Here is a 20,784-nt window from a genome sequence, read left to right on the forward strand (position 1 = left end):
CATTTGAATATATAAGCTCATTTGTTATATTTCCGGAAGGGGAGGTCCTAGAGACCTGGGGGTGGGGGCGTTTTGAAGGGGGCCGAGGGAGCTTTCAAATGACACCAAATGTCTCTACAACGTTCCTTGGCCGAGTTGTTGTTTTCCGAATTGGACGTGGGCTTAAAGCTAGGGTTAGGGCTAGGGTTGGCAACTCGGCTCAGGAAAACTCTGCGGCGACGCAATTTCAACACGTAGACAGTGGCAGGCCACGTAACGGGAGGGCGGAGTTTCGGAGTCGAGCGGCCTTTCTAGCCTGCGCGGGAGATCGCCCGACTCTGATTTACCACAGTGTGCCTTTGCGGTCTTTGCCAATCTTTTTGGCCATAGCGGTGCGTAAACAATGTCGCAGGATAACGCTGTCGCATGGGGCGTGTCAGGGACTATTGACGATAAACATACTCAAAATTCGTAACGATCGGGACACGTCAGCGGAGCCGTTACGGAAAATAATTGCCGTAAATTGAACGTGGGCTTCTTCCGAAAAGGTTCCGCAGGCCCCAAATCGCACGACTCGGCACGTCCCGGGCCACCGGGTGACATATTGACACCGGGGTGCCGAAAAGGGGTTCTTGCGACATTTGAGGCAAAAAACCTCTTCAAACCTTCTGGTGCACTTGCACTTCTAGACCATATCGGTGAGGTTCCGAAACGGAGCGACATGCGGTTCCGAATCACATGGGACTGCGGAACGTCGCGCACCGACAGTGCCTCGCTAGCCGTGCGACATACTGAAAGTTCAGGCCCATCGGACTTTTCCTCACCGTGTCGGTTTCGCCGCTATTCTGCCCGATCGCAATTTAGTACGTGCAATTAATTACAATAAACACCCCCCAAACTATGTCCTTCGCATGTCGGGACAGAGGCGGTACTCATACGTCGAGCTCAGCCTGACAGAACCCCCTTGAGCCGCACGGGGCACCGCCCACGCACAATCGGAATAAAATGCCATTGAAGTGAATTGAGTGCCATTGGAGTAGGCCACAAAAAAGAATAATGGGCATAAACTGTAAATGGGTATTTCCCCGCGTGGCCTTAGAAAGTCCCCGGGACCCCAAAAATGAACACTGTCATGCCCCCGGGTCCCCCAATTCATACCCTTGACGCGCAAGTGCATGCGTCGCTGCGCTGATTTTAGAGTCCCCCCAAAAAAACTCCTCATTCTTTGTCATGCATGGACTCTGCCAATATTGCATTTTCAACAAAAATCAGATTTCCATCTTAAATTGCATTTCACTTTGGAGCAGAGCGGTTTTGGGGGCCGCATCGCAGGCCCCTGACGTTTCCACTCATGCGATTTCATACAGCTATCACGAAGCGGGCCCGTACGGGAGCTGTCCCATTTCCCCAATAAACCAATGCATTTTTCAAAATGGGTAGGTCACAAAAAGGACAAAGGGATAAATTGGACGTGGGCTTAAAGCTAGGGTTAGGGCTAGGGTTGGCAACTCGGCTCGGGAAAACTCTGCGGCGACGCAATTTCAACACGTAGACAGTGGCGGGCCACGTAACGGGAGGGCGGAGTTTCGGAGTCGAGCGGCCTTTCTGGCCTGCGCGGGAGATCGCCCGGCTCTGATTTATCACAGTGTGCCTTCGCGGTCCTTGCCAATCTTTTTGGCCATAGCGGTGCGTAAACAATGTCGCAGGATAACGCCGTTGCATGGGGCGCGTCAGGGACTATTGACGACAAACATACTCAAAATTCGTAACGATCGGGACACGTCAGCGTAGCCGCTACGGAAAAGAATTGCCGTAAATTGAACGTGGGCTTCTTCCGAAAAGGTTCCGCAGGCCCCAAATCGCATAACTCGGCACGTCCCGGGCCACCGGGCGACATATTGACACCGGGTGCCGAAAAGGGGATCTTGCGACATCTGAGGCAAAAAACCTCTTCAAACCTTCTGGTGCACTTGCGCCTCTAGACCGTATCAGTGAGGTTCCGAAACGGAGCGACGTGCGGTTCCGAATCACGTGGGACTGCGGAACGTCGTGCACCGACAGTGCCTCGCTAGCCGTGCGACATACTGAAAGCTCGGGCCCATCGGACTTTTCCTCACCGTGTCGGTTACGACGCTATTCTGCCCGATCGCAATTTAGTACATGCAACTAATACGATTTTGTTGCGCTTTTCCCGAAAGGCTTCCCGGGCATCAAAACAGATACACGGGTATCTATCGACCCCCGGAACGACCAGCCAAAGGCGTTCGGCTCCCGTGTCGCGTCCTGCCAAACTTGGCCCCGGAATGACCCACGGGCCCGTGCTCTGGGGCGACGAAATACGAGCCTCGGCACATCGCGAAAAGCAAAGTCCCGAACCCGAGACACGTTCCCGGGGCGTAAGGGAGATCGAACACTTTCCCATTAAATCAATGTTATTTTTGTACAGGCCCCGTGGTCACCTTTGTAGGTGATTAGTAAATATTTTAAATTGTATGCGATATTTAACTGGTAGCCAGTGTAAAGATGCCAGAATTGGACTAATGTGGTCATACTTTTTAGATCGAGTAAGCACTTTTGCGGCGGCGTTTTGAACCAGCTGTAGCTTGTTTACCTGATTTGCATGGCATCCCCCAAGTAACGAGTTACGATAGTCTATTCTAGAGGCAGTGGTGTCAAAAGTATTCATATTCATTACTCAAGTAGAAGTATAGATACTAGGGTTTAAAAAGACTTTTGTAGAAGTTGAAGTATTAACTCAAGCTTTTTACTCAAGTAAAAGTGAAAAAGTACTGGTTTCAAAACTACTTAAAGTATAAAAGTAAAAGTAATGTGAGGAAAAAATGTCATTACGGTAAAAAGCCTAGGCCGCGCCACAGGGGCCTTTTGTGCACTACCCTATGTGTCAGGAAAAACTTCGGAGTCAATTGCAAGTTAACACAGTTTATTGAGAAAAATAGAGAATTAGAGAGCTGGAGTGCAAAGTCACTGGTAAGATCCACACACGGCATACACCCTCGACTCACTCTGGATGTGATCACTACTGTGGAAATGAAGCACGCCCAACAGTAGGAGAGAGTGAGTCGGCACTACAAGATAGTCCAGTGCAGATCTGAAGAGAGAGAGCCACCCACGCTCTCCGTCGAGAACACCAGCACAGTCACCACACGCGACAGAGGGATGAATCACGCCGCCCTGAAGGCGGATGACAGGCGGAGATGGAAGGTGGTAAATCCAATGTTCTCAGACGGAGTAATCCACTGTGGAATCCTGATGTAGATGAAGCCACCCGGAAGTAACTGGTATACCGCCTAATAACGAAGCGAACCAGCTGTTCCGAGAGACAAACAGTCAATAGAGTCAATGTAATCCACAATGGTGAAATCGTATAATCCAATCACGGGTGATGGTGCAAGCCGATGGGAAACAGAGACAGCTGGTGTACCGCCTAATAACGAAGCGAACCAGCTGTTCCGAGAGACAAACAAGTCAATAAGTTCCAGTAATCCACAAGCGAGCGGTCCGGGCGAAGACGAGCCTCCGGATGCCGTAATCCAAACCTGGGGTAACTAGAGAAGGAAACAAGGAAGCGTCCGACAAGACAAGGCAGAGCAGCAAGACTGTGATCAAACAAATGAGCGTGCAACGAAAGACAGGACTACGTGCAATATAAAGGAAAAGGTAAACGAGACACCACCGGTGAACAATTACCGAAACAAGAGGGCGGAGTTACTGAACACACGAGGGACCGGCACCACAGGTAAACAAACACACACACACATACCCCACACACAGCCATCGATAACCCAGCAGTCATGACAGTAGCCCCCCCTCCACGACCGGCACCAGACGGACCGGGAGACTCACCCTGTCGCCGACGGAGGTCCTCGATCAACCCAGGATCCAGTATATCCCGAGCCGGAACCCAGCTCCTCTCATCCGGACCGTATCCTTCCCAATCCACTAAATACTGAAATCCTCTGCCCCCGCGGCGAGAGTCTAGTAACCTCTTAACAGTATAGACAGGGGCACCATCCACTAGACGAGGGGCGGGGGGATTAGGGGCAGAGACAGGAGGATTATAGCGAGCACACATCACAGGTTTAACCTTGGATACATGAAAAACAGGGTGAACCCGACCAAGAGAAAGAGGTAACTTAAGCTTTACCGTCACCGGATTAATGACCTTAGAAATGCTGTATGGCCCAATGAATCTCGGAGCCAGCTTACGAGAAGGCTCACGGAGAGAAAGATCCTTGGTAGAAAGCCATACCCTTTGACCACAAACATAACGGGGTGGAGGTCGCCGATGACGGTCAGCAGCAGCTTTGGTTCGTCTGGAATTAGATAATAACAGTGTCTTAGCTCTCCTCCAAGTGCGTCTGCACCTGCGCACGAAAGCTAACGCAGACGGAACCGCTGCCTCGGGCTCCTGTGATGGAAACAGGGGAGGTTGATAACCGTTGGAAAGCTCAAACGGGGACATATTGGTAGACGTAACGGGAAGAGAATTATGAGAATACTCAACCCACGGAAGCTGATCGCACCAGGAATTCGGATATTGTGACGACAGACAGCGGAGCGTTCTACCGAGATCCTGATTAGCCCGTTCACATTGCCCATTGGTCTGCGAGTGATAACCAGAAGACAAGCTGGCTGTAGCACCAATCTGTCTACAAAACTCCTGCCAAAAACGAGAGATGAACTGTGGACCCCTATCTGACAGTACATCAGTCGGAATACCATGTAACCGAAAGACGTGACTAATCAAAACCTGAGCCATCTCTTTTGCAGAAGGGAGCTTGGGCAGGGGAATAAAATGAACCGCCTTCGAAAAGCGATCCACCACAGTAGTGTTGTCACGATACCAAAATTATTGGTTCGATACCGATACTATGTCAATGGTTTCGATTCCGATACTTTTTTCGATACTTTTTCTGAAAAGGGAGAAACACTCTCAAATCTCATTGCTGTGCTTTATATTAAAAACGGGACAACATTCTAATCATATAACACACTAATAAATGAACATATGAACAGCAGATATATTAAACATTTAAGCAAAATATAAAATATATCAAAATTTAAAAAATAAATTAGAGCAATGGCATTCAAGGTAAAAAAAGAATAATTTTAGCAGCATTATCTTAGTTTTTCTCTAGTGAGCATTAGCATAGTAAAAAAAGATAAACAAGTACTTAAACAAATGCATTGCTTTTTGTTTGTTAATGTTAATACATTAACATTTATATGATAAACAGATTATAGTGTAAATGTGAAAATATACCTCACTGAACGACATGAGGGTTAATAAATGACGTGTTTTTGTGAACTTAAAGCACAACAGTATCTGGGTTCATTTACTTTTTACCACAGTAAAAGTTTTCTTTTCAGCTAAAATGCTGTCTAATTTCTAAGTCTGATAACTGTGAGGCGATTGTATTAACTTGGATCATTACAGGCAAAACGTGACAACACGCATATCAACAACAATTTGGTAACTTAAGTCTAGAATTAATACTTTGGGATGATTATCAATCTCTCGTCGGCGTGTCGGTCCTTCAGTGCTTTGCTAGCGCCGTTAGCACGCAGCTCTGTAGCAACGCATATTTGGCTTACTTCACTTGTGTCCTTCGGGTTCGCATGTTTATTTGACTCGCATCCGAAAAAAACTCCACACAGCAATGCTGCTTGGCTTTCTTGTACTGTTAAACCAGAGCGAACGAGATGAGGAGAGGAGGCGGAGCACTGCATTCACGTGCACTGTGTGTGCGGCGCCGTTTAAAAGAAAAAGAGAGAGAGCGGGAATGCGCAGCTGGTGTTTTCAGAGTTACATAAAAAACAACTCGCAGCTCGTCTCGGAGTATCGATTCCGCGGGACACGAGTATTGGAATCGTTTTAAAATTTCAGTATCGATATGTATCGAAATATCGATAATTTTGACAACACTACACCACAGTTAGAATAACAGTGTTACCACTAGATGCCGGTAAGCCGGTGACAAAATCAAGGGCTATATGAGACCAGGGGCGGGAGGGCACGGGCAAAGATTTAAGCAGACCAGCGGGTGGTAAATTAGATGCTTTATTGCGAGCACAAACCGAACAGGCTAATACAAACTGTCTGACGTCTGTGGACATAGAAGGCCACCAAAAACGCTGACGGACGGCAGCCAACGTTCTCCAAATACCTGGATGGCCGACAAACTTGGACTCGTGACCCCACCGGATGACATCGGAACGTATCCGCTCAGGAACCCATAGGCGACCCGCTGGACACCCCTCCAGAACTTCCCCCTCCCGACCGGCCTCTCTCACCCGCTGTTCGATTCCCCATACGAGGGCGCCGACCACTCTCCCCTCCAGGAGAATGGTCTCAGTCCGCTCTGAATCAGGTTTTGTATTCTTCGAGCCAGGCCGGTACGAGAGAGTGAAGATAAAACGATCAAAAAAGAGTGCTCAACGAGCCTGCCTAGATGTTAATCTTCTGGCCGAACGGATGTACTCAAGATTCTTATGATCCGTCCAGACCAGAAAGGGCTCCGAGGTTCCCTCCAACCAGTGACGCCATTCACCCAAAGCGAGTCTAACTGCCAACAGCTCCCGATTCCCTATGTCGTAATTACGTTCTGCTGGGTTTAACCGGTGAGAGAAAAAAGCACACGGATGTACTTTCCCATCAATAGACGATCGCTGAGATAAAACGGCGCCTACCCCGACATCAGATGCATTCACTTCCACTATAAATTGTTTAGCCGGATCGGGAATAGAGAGGACAGGCGCAGAGATGAACCGGGACTTTAACGCATCAAAGGCCTCCTGAGCCTCTCTATTCCAACGGAAACATACGTTAGGTGAAGTGAGAGCGGTAAGAGGTTTAGCGATCTGACCAAAATTTCTGATGAAACGCTGATAAAAATTGGCGAACCCCAGAAATCGCTGAAGCTCTTTCCGAGTGTACTGGCCAATCGGCAACCGTCTTAACTTTAGCGGGATCGGGACGAATCTTTCCCTCGGCAATAACAAAACCCAGAAACGAAACCGACTTCCTGTGGAACTCGCACTTCTCCGCCTTAACAAACAGTTGATTCTCTAAAAGCCGTTGTAAAACCATGCGAACGTGCTGAGTGTGTATCTGCATGGAGAGAGAAAAGATGAGAATGTCATCGAGATACACAAAGACAAATCTGTTAATCATGTCACCCAGCACTTCATTGACCATGGTCTGGAAGACAGCCGGAGCGTTACAAAGACCGAACGGCAGAACGGAATATTCCCAGTGTCCTGAGGGTGTATTAAAGGCTGTCTTCCACTCATCGCCCTCTTTAATACGTACCAAGTGATAAGCGTTGCGCAGATCTAGCTTGGTAAATACGCGCGCTCCCTGTAACAACTCGAATGCTGATGACATTAATGGCAAGGGGTACTTATTCTTAACAGTAATGTCATTCAGCCCTCGATAATCAATGCACGGACGAAGAGACCCGTCTTTTTTCTTTACAAAGAAAAATCCAGCACCAGCTGGAGACGAGGAGCGGCGAATGAGACCTGCTTTAAGAGCGTCATTAATGTATTTATCCATAGCCTCTCTTTCTGGTTTAGATAGGGAAAATATACGACCCTTAGGCGGAGAAGTGTTGGGAAGTAGTTTGATTTTGCAATCATACGACCGATGAGGAGGCAGAGAAGTGGCCCGGGACTTACTGAAAACCTGATACAGATCCGAGTACTCCGCCGGGACCCCTGAGAGATCGACAGCCGGAACCTGCGAGACAGAACAAGAGACAAGAGAAGCAGCAGGACCAAGACAAGAAACATAAAACGAAGACTTCCAAGATAACACAACATTGTTCTGCCAATCAACGTGAGGATTATGTTTGGATAACCAGTCATGACCTAAAATGACTGGTGATTGTGAATCCTCTAAGATGTAAAATTAAATCTCCTCACGATGATTGCCAGAAACAAACAAACTCACAGGGGGTGTGCGGTGCGTGATCACAGCCATATGCTGACCCTTCAATGTCCAGGCAGACAAAGGAGAGGAGAGTGGAATGAATGGGATACCCCAGGACTTTGCCAACCCAGCATCCAAAAGACACGCCTCCGCACCGGAATCCAGCAACGCCTGTGAATGGAAAGAGTTAATAATGACCGGAAGAGTAGTGCTGCTTACGGGAGATTTAAATGACGATGCGCCCACTGAGACTCCCAAGTTCATCGGTGGGCGTAAGCTTTTACCGGACATGTGGCCGCCAGGTGCCCCGGCTTGCCACAATATAAGCAGAGACCATTAGACAGACGACGACTTCTCTCACCAGCAGAGATACGAAACTTGCCCAGCTGCATAGGCTCCTCGGAGGGCATTTCCGAAGTGGTCTCCCCTGGTTCTGACATCAGATGGCGAAATGAACGACACAGATCTCTCTGCCGATGGCGAGACTCAACCCTCAGAGCCAGATCGATGGCAGCTTCCAGGGACGTGGGCGGCTCCCTCAGTGCAATCTCGTCTTGAATACCCGGTGTGAGACCCTCGATAAATTGAGCTCTTAATGCCGCGTCATTCCAATTGCAGCAAATGGCGAGAGTCTTAAATCTGATGGCAAAGTCAGTAACAGAGTAATTACGTTGCCGTAATCTCACCAATTCAGCCGCCGCCATGTCTCCCTTGAGTGAACGATCAAATAATTTCAACATCTCCTCCTCAAGAGCCTCGAATGAAAACGTAAATGGAGCCTTAGCCCCCCAGGCGGCCATACCCCAGTCTCTCGCTCTTCCCGTGAGTAACGTCAGAACATAGGCCACCTTGGAAGTGGATGAAGAAAAGCGACGGGGTTGGAGCGCAAAGACGAGAGAGCACTGTTGCAAAAAGGATCTGCAGGTGTTGGGATCGCCGTTGTAGGAAGGAGGTGTTGCCGTGTGTGGCTCCTGTTCAGTCGAAACGACTCCTCCGGATGTAGCTGGAGGTTCATGGTGAGGAGCCACTTGGTCCAAGCGATTACTAAGCTCCTTAAGTTGCTCAGAAAAAGTGTTGAAATCTCTGGCCGCAGCAGTTCAATGACCGTCCCCTGCTGGTAAAGGGCGGTCTGCACCTCCAAACTTGCTGACTCCATTAGTGGCGCGCTCATCTGTCAGGAAAAACTTCGGAGTCAAGTGCAAGTTAACAATGTTTATTGAGAAAATTTAAGAATTAGAGAGCTGGAGAGCAAAGTCCTGGTAAGATCCACACACGGCACACACCCTCGACTCACTCTGGGTGTAATCCACTGAGGAATCCTGATGTAGATGAAACCACCCGGAAGTGACTGGTAACCGCCTAATGACGAAGCGAACCAGTTGTCCCGAGAGACAAACAGTCAACAGAGTCAATGTAATCCACAATGGTGAAATAGTGTAATCCACTCACGGGTGATGATGCAAGCCGATGTGAAACAGAGAGACAAATAAAGTCAATGAGTTCCAGTAATCCACAAGCGAGCGGTCCGGGCGAAGACGAGCCTCCGGATGCCGTAATCCAAACCTGGGGTAACTAGAGGAGGAGACAAGAAAGCGTCCGACAAGACAAGGCAGAGTAGCAAGACTGTGATCAAACAAATGAGCGCGCAACGAAAGACAGGACTACGTGCAATATAAAGGAAAAGGTAAACGAGACACCACCGGTGAACAATTACCGAAACAAGAGGGAGGAGTTAGTGGACACACAAGGAACCGGCACCACAGATAAACAAACCCACTAGGGGTGTCCTCGACTAAGGATTTACATATTCGAATCAGAATTTTCGAATCTTTCCATAGTCGACCGATAGTCGAATCATCTATGTTTGTGTGCATGGGTTGGGAGGGGGCCAGACCAGGTACAAATTGGTAACTTTTATTTTCTTTCACAAGCAGCACACATAAACAACTGTCTGATAAAGTGACCAAAACTGTCTTTCAAGTAATAAACGAAGACAAAACTGACGATGCACTTATATATATATATATATATATATATATATATATATATATATATTTTAAGGTAAAATGTAAGGCAACATTTGTTTAATTATTCCTCATAACATTTTAAAGCCACGATCTACAGAACATCACACAAAAATACATTTTGATAACTAAACCTAAAAAAATAACAAAGGTGATCCTGCCTTGGAAACACTGGCTACAATTAAGTGTTTTTATTTAATTTGGAGATAGCGCGTCAAAGCAGTCATGACCAAAAAAAACAGACAAATGAGAAATATTTTAAATAATAATTTAAATTATAAATAATTTGTGATTGTGACTGTAAATGATAAAAACTAATCTTTATATACAATTCATTAAACTTTAATTTATAACAAGAAAAACACTGAAATTAATGATTTTATAGACACTACGCGTTATTATTTAGCACAGAAATACCTGCTTGCTTGCTTTGACTTTGATCATCTCTGTATTCACTTTAGATACAAAAAGACCGGATGATATTATTTATTTCAGGAATCTCTTTGCTATCATTTGAAAGTGAACACCGACCCACCATAATATTAAATCACAAGAAAGACATTCGTGTCAGGCAGAAATAGGTTCGGTGCAGATACTAGTTTCCGTTTCATCACCGCAATAAAAAAACGGCTTACCTGTTTTGTAGTTTTACTTTAAGATAGACAATATAACCACTCTGTTTTAAATACATTTTAAAAACTTATACTCGTCGAAAAACATCAGTTTTTTAATGTTTAGTTTGATGAACTCCTAAATATGAGACGCAGAGCACCTAGCCCGTTCGGCTAAATTGCATGCGCAAGCATGGCCAGCACGCAATAGCGCAACATCGATACAACGAAAAGCTATCCAAAATTGACATACTTAAATTAGATCGGAATTTACGTTTATAATAAATACATTTTTTAAAATAAAATAAGGTCAGAAGTAACAAAGTGCAGAACAAATATGCAAAATGCCTCAAGTGCACGGAAACAAAACACAAGCCAAATAGTTAAATCAGATAACCCAAAGTGATTTATAAATAAAATAAAATATAGAAATTATTAAAAGAACGAAAGTCATAGTTTAATTTGCCAGCTTTGTCTTTTAAATGTCGAAACAAAGAGGCAAGGCTTTATTAAAAGCCCAGTCACAGGGGTTGATGGATTTATTAATGCATTTTAAAAATATTTATTGAAAGCTGCTACTTCACATATTATTTGCAGCATTATCATAATATGCAGTATATTAATATATTGTGAGAAAGCTGTTATATGTGAAATCAGATAATGTGTGCACCCATATACGGCCAAAATTGAATGATCCTCATTTCATAACACATCTGCGACGATTCGACTATGAGATTGGTAGTCGAATCAGGCTTCTCCTATCGATGCATCGAATCTTCGACTATTCGGGTTCACCTCTAAAACACACACACACATACCCCACACACAGCCATCGATCACCCAGCAGTCATGACACAGAGAGCATGCAACCATTGAAACAATGTTAAAAACAGTTGATTTGTCAATGTTAATTGCATTGAATCAATATCAGGTTTGCACTCTTCGTTAATATTGAAAAAATATTGAGATTTCAACAAACCACCATTATTGTGAACAGTGCTTTATTCAGGTCATTGACTCTTGACATTCACTAAGTTAAATCTTTATTCTCTTTTTTTTTGTGTGTTTGTATGTGTTTATGTAGAAACGCATGCGCATTTGAAAAGAAAGATGTGTTTAAAGGTTAAGTTGAAACTGATTGCTTTTTGTAAAGATGTCAAGATGATATAAATGAAGCTGCTTTACATGATTATGTTGATCCATTTTTGACTATTATAATTGTTCTGTTTTGTAAATGTTATGTGACAAAAAAAAAAAAAAACGAAAAATGCTGACACATTCAGACATCATTACTTATCCTACAAATCTTAACAATGGTGAAAATCATCAAACAAATTCAGTTAAAACAATCAACTGCAATGCATGCTGGGAGTCATAAATTAGTTTAGTACAATGATGATACCCAGCATGCATTTCAGCATGAAGCTTTCTTTTGTTGATCGTCACCATTGATGAGATTTATAGACAGATTCATGATGTCAGAGATGGATTAACTTTCTAAATGTATTTTTATAATTCTCAAAAAATAGATAACATTGCTACTGAAACAAACTAACGTGCTACTGTAATTGTCATTAAAGTGTGATTTTTTCAAGTGTCATTTCTTGAAAGTTTGCATTTCTTTTTATTAGCCCAAAAATAATTACATATTTGTTGCAGCATTATATAAATGTGTCTTTTTATAATAGAGGATAGAAGAGCAATCTACTTGTCAAGCGCACTTTCAGCTACCCGTGTTCGATTCCCGGCTCGTGGTCATTTGCCAATTCCATACCCCTCTCTCCTCCCTGTACTTTCCTGTCCTCTCCTAAACTCCTAAACTCACTGTTAAATAAAGGCAAAAACTTGCCTATATATATATATATATATATATATATACTTTAAAAAAATGTTGGGTTGTTTTTAACCCAGGGCTGGGTAACTATTGGACAGAACACATTTATGGGTTAAAATGACCCAAATAATGGGCTGTTTTTACCAAACTGCTGGGTTGTTTCAACATGGTTGATTAACAATAACCCAGCAATTGGATAAAAACAACCCATTATTGGGTCATTTTAACCCAAATGTGTTCTGTCCAATAGTTACCCAGCCCTGGGTTAAAAACAACACGTTTTTGCCTTTTTTTGAGGGGTATGGGATCGGCAAATGACCATGAGCAGGGAATCGAACACGGGTCGCGAAAGTGCGAAAGCACCACATGTCGAAATGTTGCCCACTTCACCATCGGCTCTGATGAAAATATGAAAATATTTTTAAATGTTTTTTCAATGTTGCAAGAGATGCTGCTGACCGGTTTGCATTTGAAAGATCATTCCACCAGCAGGGAGTAGTGAAGGAGAATGAGCTGGAAAGTAATTTAATTACAGTACCTAACATTCAAGTTTTTCAACAACTTTTCCACAAAAATTTAGTTTTGCCTTGTGTTTTATAGAGCAATCAAAGATGGGTTATAAATCCAAGATCTGTAATGTGACTGAAATTGACAGCAGGAAAGCTGCCTGCTCATGTACAGGATGTGAATTGAATGTGTGCCTGGGGAGTCCTTTCCCTTCCTTAAGAAGAGGCACGTCATGACATTAAAAAGCCTTTACGTTTATGTTTTGATCATGTCTTTTCACTGTAAATTATACTAAGCATACACCAAACTTGTTTAAAAGTGATTGCAGCAGTGCACTTAAGGTACTGTGTTGTATTGTGTATTTCCTAGTTTCATAAATTATTAACCGGTAATTATCATTTAGTGTGAGTGAGTCTATGGTCTCGGAGATGTATGGGTGCAAAATTAATGTTTCATTTAATGAAATGGCTATCAAGGCACTGAAATGAAACTGTCCATCACAATGGGGTGGTTCAGACAGAAGGGAAAGAGTGTATGAAGCAGATATTTACATACTGTCAGCCAGGTTTCCTGTCTTTGTAAGATCTACTCTTTCCTGTGTATAGCCGGAAAATGCCACGTAATTACAGTAGGCTAGTACCAAAACAGGACAAAAGTTTTAAATAGTCCCCAAACTTTGACCCTTATATCTGTGTATTGTGTCCATTTCCTAGTAACACTGCTGATTTTACCACAGAATTGATATTTGGAATTTTTAGGGCAGTGAAAAGTTATTCTGCTTAAAGTTATATAAATCTGATAATTAGAGGTGTAAAAATACTTTTCTTCATTTAGCAGTCTCTGTCTTTGTTGTTGCAATGGAAGATTTGCAGAAATAACTGGATCATGACAAACATAATGACAGGAACTGGGTGTGATTGTGTGTGATTGTGTGTGTGTGTGTGTGTGCCGTCTGTTCACTCACAGTGGAGCAAGAGTTCAACAGCTTCATTATGCTGAGAAAAAACCCTCAACCATTTTCATGAACTTTTATGGATTATCTATTATTCTGAACAACATTCCACTGAGGAAACATTAAAGAAGTTCGAGTTTTTAAAGCAGAAGGATTTACCAGGAATGTTTTATTATTTTATTCCTGTTGAACCTTTCACGATTCAACTACCTCAAATTCGAACTGGTAAGTTTTTTTTACCTCAATGATGTGATATTTGCTATGGAAAAATATTTTATTCAATTCATAACATTCAGTCTAAACTATTTTAGCCTGACAATACTTTCCTGTATTTTCATAATAATATATGAATTGATAAATATATACAATGTCCAATTAAGGTATACTATATATTGTTCTTCTTTTTTTTTTTTTTTTGGTGACCACTCTTTGCCTTTAAAAACTCCACCAGTTCTCCTGATACACTTGCATTGCTGGCTGGTTGTTTCAAGCGTCTATGAAAATTTACCACAGGTTTTTTTTTAGATTGTCTTGATGATGTTGAGTTTAGGGCTTGGCTGAAACCCTTATACCATTTGCTTCTTGTTTTAATTTTCACTGGAGAGAATTATTTATAATTAAAAAATCTAAAATTCCATGTGCACTAAAGCATATATGATGAATAACTAACTTAAAGGGATAGTTCACCCAAAAATGAAAATTTTGTCATTTTCTTATATTCATGTTGTTCTAAACCTGTATGAATTTCTTTTTTATCTTTTTTACATAGTAGGAAAACAAATATTATAAAAGTATTATGATAAATGATGAAGAAGATATTTTGATAAATGATGAGCACACTGTACACAGTTGATATTTGTTTTTCCTACTATGGAAGTCAATGGTTACCATTAGCTAGCTGTGTGCTTACCATCATTTATCAAAATATCTTCCTTTGTGTTTATCAGAAAAAAGAAATTCATACAGGTTTAGAACAAACTAAAGAGTAAGTAAATGATGATAGAATTTTCATTTTTAAGTTAACTATCCCTTTAAGACCAACCGACTTGATGTGTTAGTAAAACTTTTGATCATGATCTTCACAGCTGATTCAATTGCCCATTTCTTTCTTAAAAGCTAATTTTTTTTTCTTACAACTCCAAATATTTTACTTTATTTTAGCAACTAACAAGAAAAAGTGAAATATAAATTGAAGACATGAGGTAATATGCTGAACTAATATATATACAAAAAATATGTATTAAAAATTAGAGGCAACAAAAAGAAAGCCACAAAAAATTCAGATTATTTACTCATGACACAGATCTGATATTGCATGTGGTAACACCTAAGAATACGTTTTCATAGTTACACAGGAACTAATGAAGAACAAATGGTTAGTGCTGCATTAACACCACTGATAATTAGTAAGAAAGAGCAAGTATTAGCAAGTAAAAGCATATTAATCTTTGGGGTAATTAACAATTAGTTATTTGTTACTTACTTGATATTTATTATTAATTACTGTATACCTCCTGTATAACATTAAGTAATACTTAATATAAATTAACTATTAACAGGCACTTAAAATTAATTATGCTAATACTCACACTATTATATATATATATATATATATATATATAAATTTTTTTAACAAATACAATTTTAACAAATAAAATTATACTAAATAATAATAAAATTGTAACACATCTTGTTTACTTTTGTTATGACCACAGAGTACAAACTAAATATTGTAACTTAGGATTTAATTTTCCATATTACCATTTTCTTTGAGAAATCTCTCCTTATAGTTTTTTATGAGTCAGATGACAAATGAGGAGTTGTGTTTATTAGTTTTAACTCTTAAGACAATCATGGTAACCCATTAGGAATGATTTAAATTCAATCCCATTGTTCATAATAATTTATCTATAATTTAGAACAGTTTTATGAAGTGAAAACATGGTTATTTATTAGTAATGATGTCATCCTGAGATAAACTAGCTTAAAGACAGTTTCACTGGACGCATGTGCGTTGTCGCGGGTACACATCTGGTCGGAACTTTACTTCCGGTCTCTGTTTGTGTAATGGTCTGAGTCTGACCAGTGTTTAACTCTGGAACAAATACCTCATCAAAAATAACAAATGTTTAGGATTCCTAAAGACTAGGGGGAGACGGCGATCATGGATCATTGTAAATAGAGGTTTGGCAGCCAGTTTGTTGTTAACATTACATTATATACAGTAATTACACAGTAATGTAGCTCAGTGTGTTTTTTTATTTACTTTAGCTATAAAATATGAACTACAGTTATCTACGTTTTGTTTATTTTGCTTGATATCAGAAATAAACTACTCTAAAAGGACCTAAAGGACCGGAAGTTAAGTTTTTTCCTCAAATGCCGTTTGTTTATGTTGATACTGCTGAAACCGTCTATATTAAAAATGAAAATTCAAATTATTACAAGTGAATGTTAGTATGGAACTGTGAAACTGTGGGACACACATACACGCACACACACATCCACGAAACAAAGCAGACTTTTTTCTACACCAATGTATTATAAAAAAAAAACCGAATATAAGAATCTAAATGTTTCACTTCTGAGCAGTTATTAGGCTACTACACAGAAAATTTGAATGTGCCCCAAAACTCAACATATCTGACACAAAATGGCAACTGTAATAATCAAGTTGTTTATCCTCCTAAGACCTGGATTTCCACATACAGTATGTGGACATCAAATTATTTTGATGTTTGCATCATAATACTTAATTCTGTGTAACTGGAACCTGTTGTACACAAACATAGGCAAATACACTGCTTCATGTTCTTAGAAAAAAATGGTTATTATATGTATTGGTTCTTACTAACCCCAAAATAGCTGGTAGAAATATGAAAAAAGACAAACCAAAACTTGGGTCTTAGGAGGTTAAAGGAAATTAACGCAGAAGCTATTTTTCTTTTCTGTAGCTTTCAGCAGTCTGTGAAAAGGTCACTTTGATTTCTTGGTCAACTTAATCAACCTGTAAAGTTAATTACACAACAGCTCTTTTCATTTTTAGATGCATCTATGGATTAAAACTACACTGTGACGTCATGTGACATTAAAGTGACATTGCACTGGTTTCAGTTTATGCTCAAAATGACATGATAAAGTAATAATTTCACCGTAAAAGTGCTAATACAGTGATAAATATGGGGTGTTTTTCTTAAGTTTCTTTCTGATTAATGAGCACAATAGATTTACTTATTAATCAATGTCAGTAACATAAAAGGTTTTAAATACTTTCATTAGTCTCCTCAAGGAGATGGAATATAATCATATGTGGCCCATTAATTGGCACAATTCATTTTAAGTGACTGTTAATAAGTAATCACAGTTATTTTAAATTAGTATTAGTTAATGTATATTTCTTCAGGAATATGTTCTGCATTAGTTCTTGTGTTAACTATTTTAAAGTATGATACAGTATTATGACACGATTTATTCACATCTGAGCCACATGCAAACGTGGTTTTATATCAGATACAATTCTTATAGCATCTATCCAATCTTGTGGGAGTTTAATGTAAACACTGATATCAGATATAATGGTGTCTTAAATAAATGTAAACAGGTGGGACAAAAATATATGGTCAAAAGATTGAAGACTTGCAGTGTAAATGCAGCCAACTACATCATGAAACACAATAATCAAAGAAATATCTGCAGTTGTTTTTGTTTAAAATTTAATTGATATATTTTATAAGAATTTCAGCTTTGTGAAATAAGGTTAAATTAAACAAACATACAAAAAAAAACTGGACAGGCTGAATTCACTCAGTGAAATACAGCATTTGCCATGGTTACTGTCACAGTCCTGTCTTGTGTTTCCCCAGTCTATGGGTACATCCCAATCCATGGTCTGGATCCTTCTAAGGTTGCAGACTTTGAAGGCAAGAGTCGGTATTTTAAGGCTGAAGCCTCTAAAGTCCACAAAGCGAACTGAAATGAGACGGTAGCCTACGGGTGGAGTTGCATCACTTTTTGTTCCTGCCCATTATGCTTGTCAGCGGGGCACAACAGCTCAGACCTATCAGAGATTTAAAAATAAAGATGGAGACCGATTTTTTATTTTATTTTAGAAAATATGACACATGGATGCAGATTAAACTACCCAACAATATAACAAATTTACCAACCTTAGAAATATACAAAAGAAAAACACAACATGCACAATATTGCAGCAATAATATTATTCCACATCACTAAAACACAGGGGCGATTCTAGGATTTTCATTTTAGGGGGGCTCAGCCCCCAGTAAGGGTATGATTAAACAAATTTTATTTAACTATTAGGGTAGGGTTGTATACTACTAACCTTATTGCAATCCATTATTCCATTGTATTCCCTGTGTTTCATCTATGGTACTTGAAAATTTTCATTTGGGAATGGAGATTTTTTTACAATGAAGACTTCCTGACTCATTATTCACTGTGCAAATACATGTACGTTTCCAGTACAAACACATATTTTTACTGTTTGCATTTCTATGCTCACATAGAAACCTTAGATAAGGATTTTTTTGACAAAATAAAATAAACTTTTAACCAGAAAACAACATAAATGTGTGTGTTAACATAAATGTAAACATAAACCAGATTTGCTAATCTTATAGGTTAATATTATTAGTTGTAAATAAATTATTAGTTGATAAAGCTAAAAAGGCAGTGTGTTGCCGCCGTTAGGTCATGTGGTGGCATTTTCGCACCACGATTGACTGACTCATGGATTTTAAGAGGTCCGTCATTCATTCATATCATATTACTTCACCTGTCAACCTGAGCTGACTGCACAGCAGGTTAAGAGCCTCCAGGCCAAGATGGCCAGTCCGCCCTGCACACACCTTGTACCACTGATGTTCGCTCTGCTCGGCCCCCCTGCGGATTGAAAAATGCGCTGAATCCATGCTGACTCAGATCAGGGGAGGAGCCGAAACTTGACGCAGCATGCCGCCTTTTCTAAAGAGTTTTTATGAACTCTTTAGAAGTGGACTGAAACAATCACAAATGAATGAATCAAATAATTTTTTAGGGGGGCTGGGCAGAATTTTAGGGGGGCTGAAGCCTAGTGACACCCCTGCTAAAACATAATTTATAATAGTAAAACAGTGACCTTTAATTTGCAAAATATACACGTTTATTTAACTACAGTTCTGAATGTTCATTTCAAAATACCAGAAGTCACAGGCACGCATTGAATCTTGGGATAGCCGAGGCTGTGTTTCAAAGGAAAGAAAGGCCACATTTGGATGCTGCAGGTAAAGGCATATGTGTAATGTGTAAAGTCTCTAACATCGTCACCAGCGGCCATCTTGTCTCAGTCTGCTCGCTTACTCGTAGCATTGTGTTTTGATGGTTCATGTACATTTAAATAACCATTACTTGCTCAATTTTCTACAGATTTTCAAACGGTTTGGTTTCTTACAAACATTATTAACGTGGCCATAATACTGGATGCTTGAACATGTTTCATGAAAATTATTCATAAGTATGCCGTGTCATAGGTACCTCTCTGACGTTTATAACAAACCAAACAATTTGAAAATTAGTAGAAAATTGAGCAAGTTATGTTTTTTAAGAGAACATGCACCATTTAACACAATGCTACGAATGAGCAAGCTGACTGAGACAAGATGGCCACCAAGTGCGGATGTCAACATCCATTGGCCAGCAGCACGGACGAGACATCTAGCTTTTATTACACATATCTATGGGTAAAGGAGCCTTCGAATTGGATAACCTTCTTGGCGCCCCGGGGATGTCATTGGCCTTCAAATACGGCCTTGGAAGGCCGTAGTCCCTTAAGTCGGATGCATTATTTTGCATTACTTTAAAGTTCTGTATTCTATTGTCCATGTTTGTAGGTCTAGTTATTTTGTTCATTGGTCCTTGTACTGATTGTTTCCCAGGTGTGTCTTGTAATCTTGCTTACTAGTAGGGCTGGGACAATATATCGATATGGCAATGTATCGTTTTTCTGTCTCTGGCGATACGAGCATCGATGCGCTGGCACCAAATATCGATAAATAAATGAATAAACAAGATGCTTTGAATATATTTCCCAGCTACACTACTTGGCTCCTCGGGGTGAGCTAAACACATCAATAATTGGAATGAGGGAAACGTGAATAAACGCCTTAGCCACGTTTAGGTCCAAATGCTTTTATACCATTGATGGGCTGGTAAAATGTGAAATGTTTATACAAAACACAGTTTTATGTTGTTAAATGTGGCAGTTTACAAAAAATCTATTGGCATAAAATGTTTAATGACCCTGAATATTCTCCCCAGATAAGAATTAGACTCCTAATGTTGACCCTCCTGTTGTTTGTCAACCACCAGCAGACACATTACCTTCCAAAAATGTAAAGTTATTATGGTCCCGCTCCCCATTTGAACGACAGGGTAGACTTAAGTCCGCCTACAGTGCGTGTGGCACACTTTTCGTCTATAGAAGAGTGTATACATACTGTACGTGCATGGCATATTTTTTAAACTCTGCGTGAATGTGCCAACAAGTGAATGTAGTATGTAGTCCAGGAGATGCATTGCATTTTGTCACAATGCACAAGTGTTGAACGTCTGTGTATATATATGAGTCAAATAACCTATACTTTCCATGTTGTGTGTTTGACTGTACGCGTATGTTTGCATACACGTAAAAAAGAGACTATAGACTTTTCCGTGTGGTTTTAGATTTGTAGGTTTTACATTTGAAATGTGAACTCCTTTGTGCTGCTAATGTTATTAAAATGGTTCCAGGGCCCACCAGATTTGTTGTCAGCCATGTCCAAGATATAAAATTAGCATTTAAATTTTCATTACAAAGCTCATCAATCTGACAAGCGCTTTGTCCCTGATTGGCCAGCTAATCTGAACATTGTTATTGACCTGAA

The 20,784-nt window shown here is 40.8% G+C and overlaps 1 protein-coding gene across 3 annotated transcripts in view; it reads left to right on the forward strand.

Moving 5' to 3' along the window:
- The first annotated feature begins 13,866 nt into the window (after positions 1–13,866).
- arhgef9b (Cdc42 guanine nucleotide exchange factor (GEF) 9b) overlaps positions 13,867–20,784 on the forward strand; it is a 119,560-nt gene continuing 112,642 nt past the window's right edge. Inside the window, exon 1 of one of the 3 annotated variants that reach the window (XM_065272001.2) lies at positions 13,867–14,086. The gene's annotated coding sequence lies outside the window, so the exon portion shown is untranslated. The remainder of the gene's footprint in view (positions 14,087–20,784) is intronic. The other 2 variants (XM_065271999.2, XM_065272000.2) reach the window with 2 other exon arrangements.

The sequence above is a fragment of the Paramisgurnus dabryanus genome, chromosome 16 (genome assembly GCF_030506205.2).
Source record: "Paramisgurnus dabryanus chromosome 16, PD_genome_1.1, whole genome shotgun sequence".
In the NCBI taxonomy this organism is placed as follows: Eukaryota; Metazoa; Chordata; class Actinopteri; order Cypriniformes; family Cobitidae; genus Paramisgurnus; species Paramisgurnus dabryanus.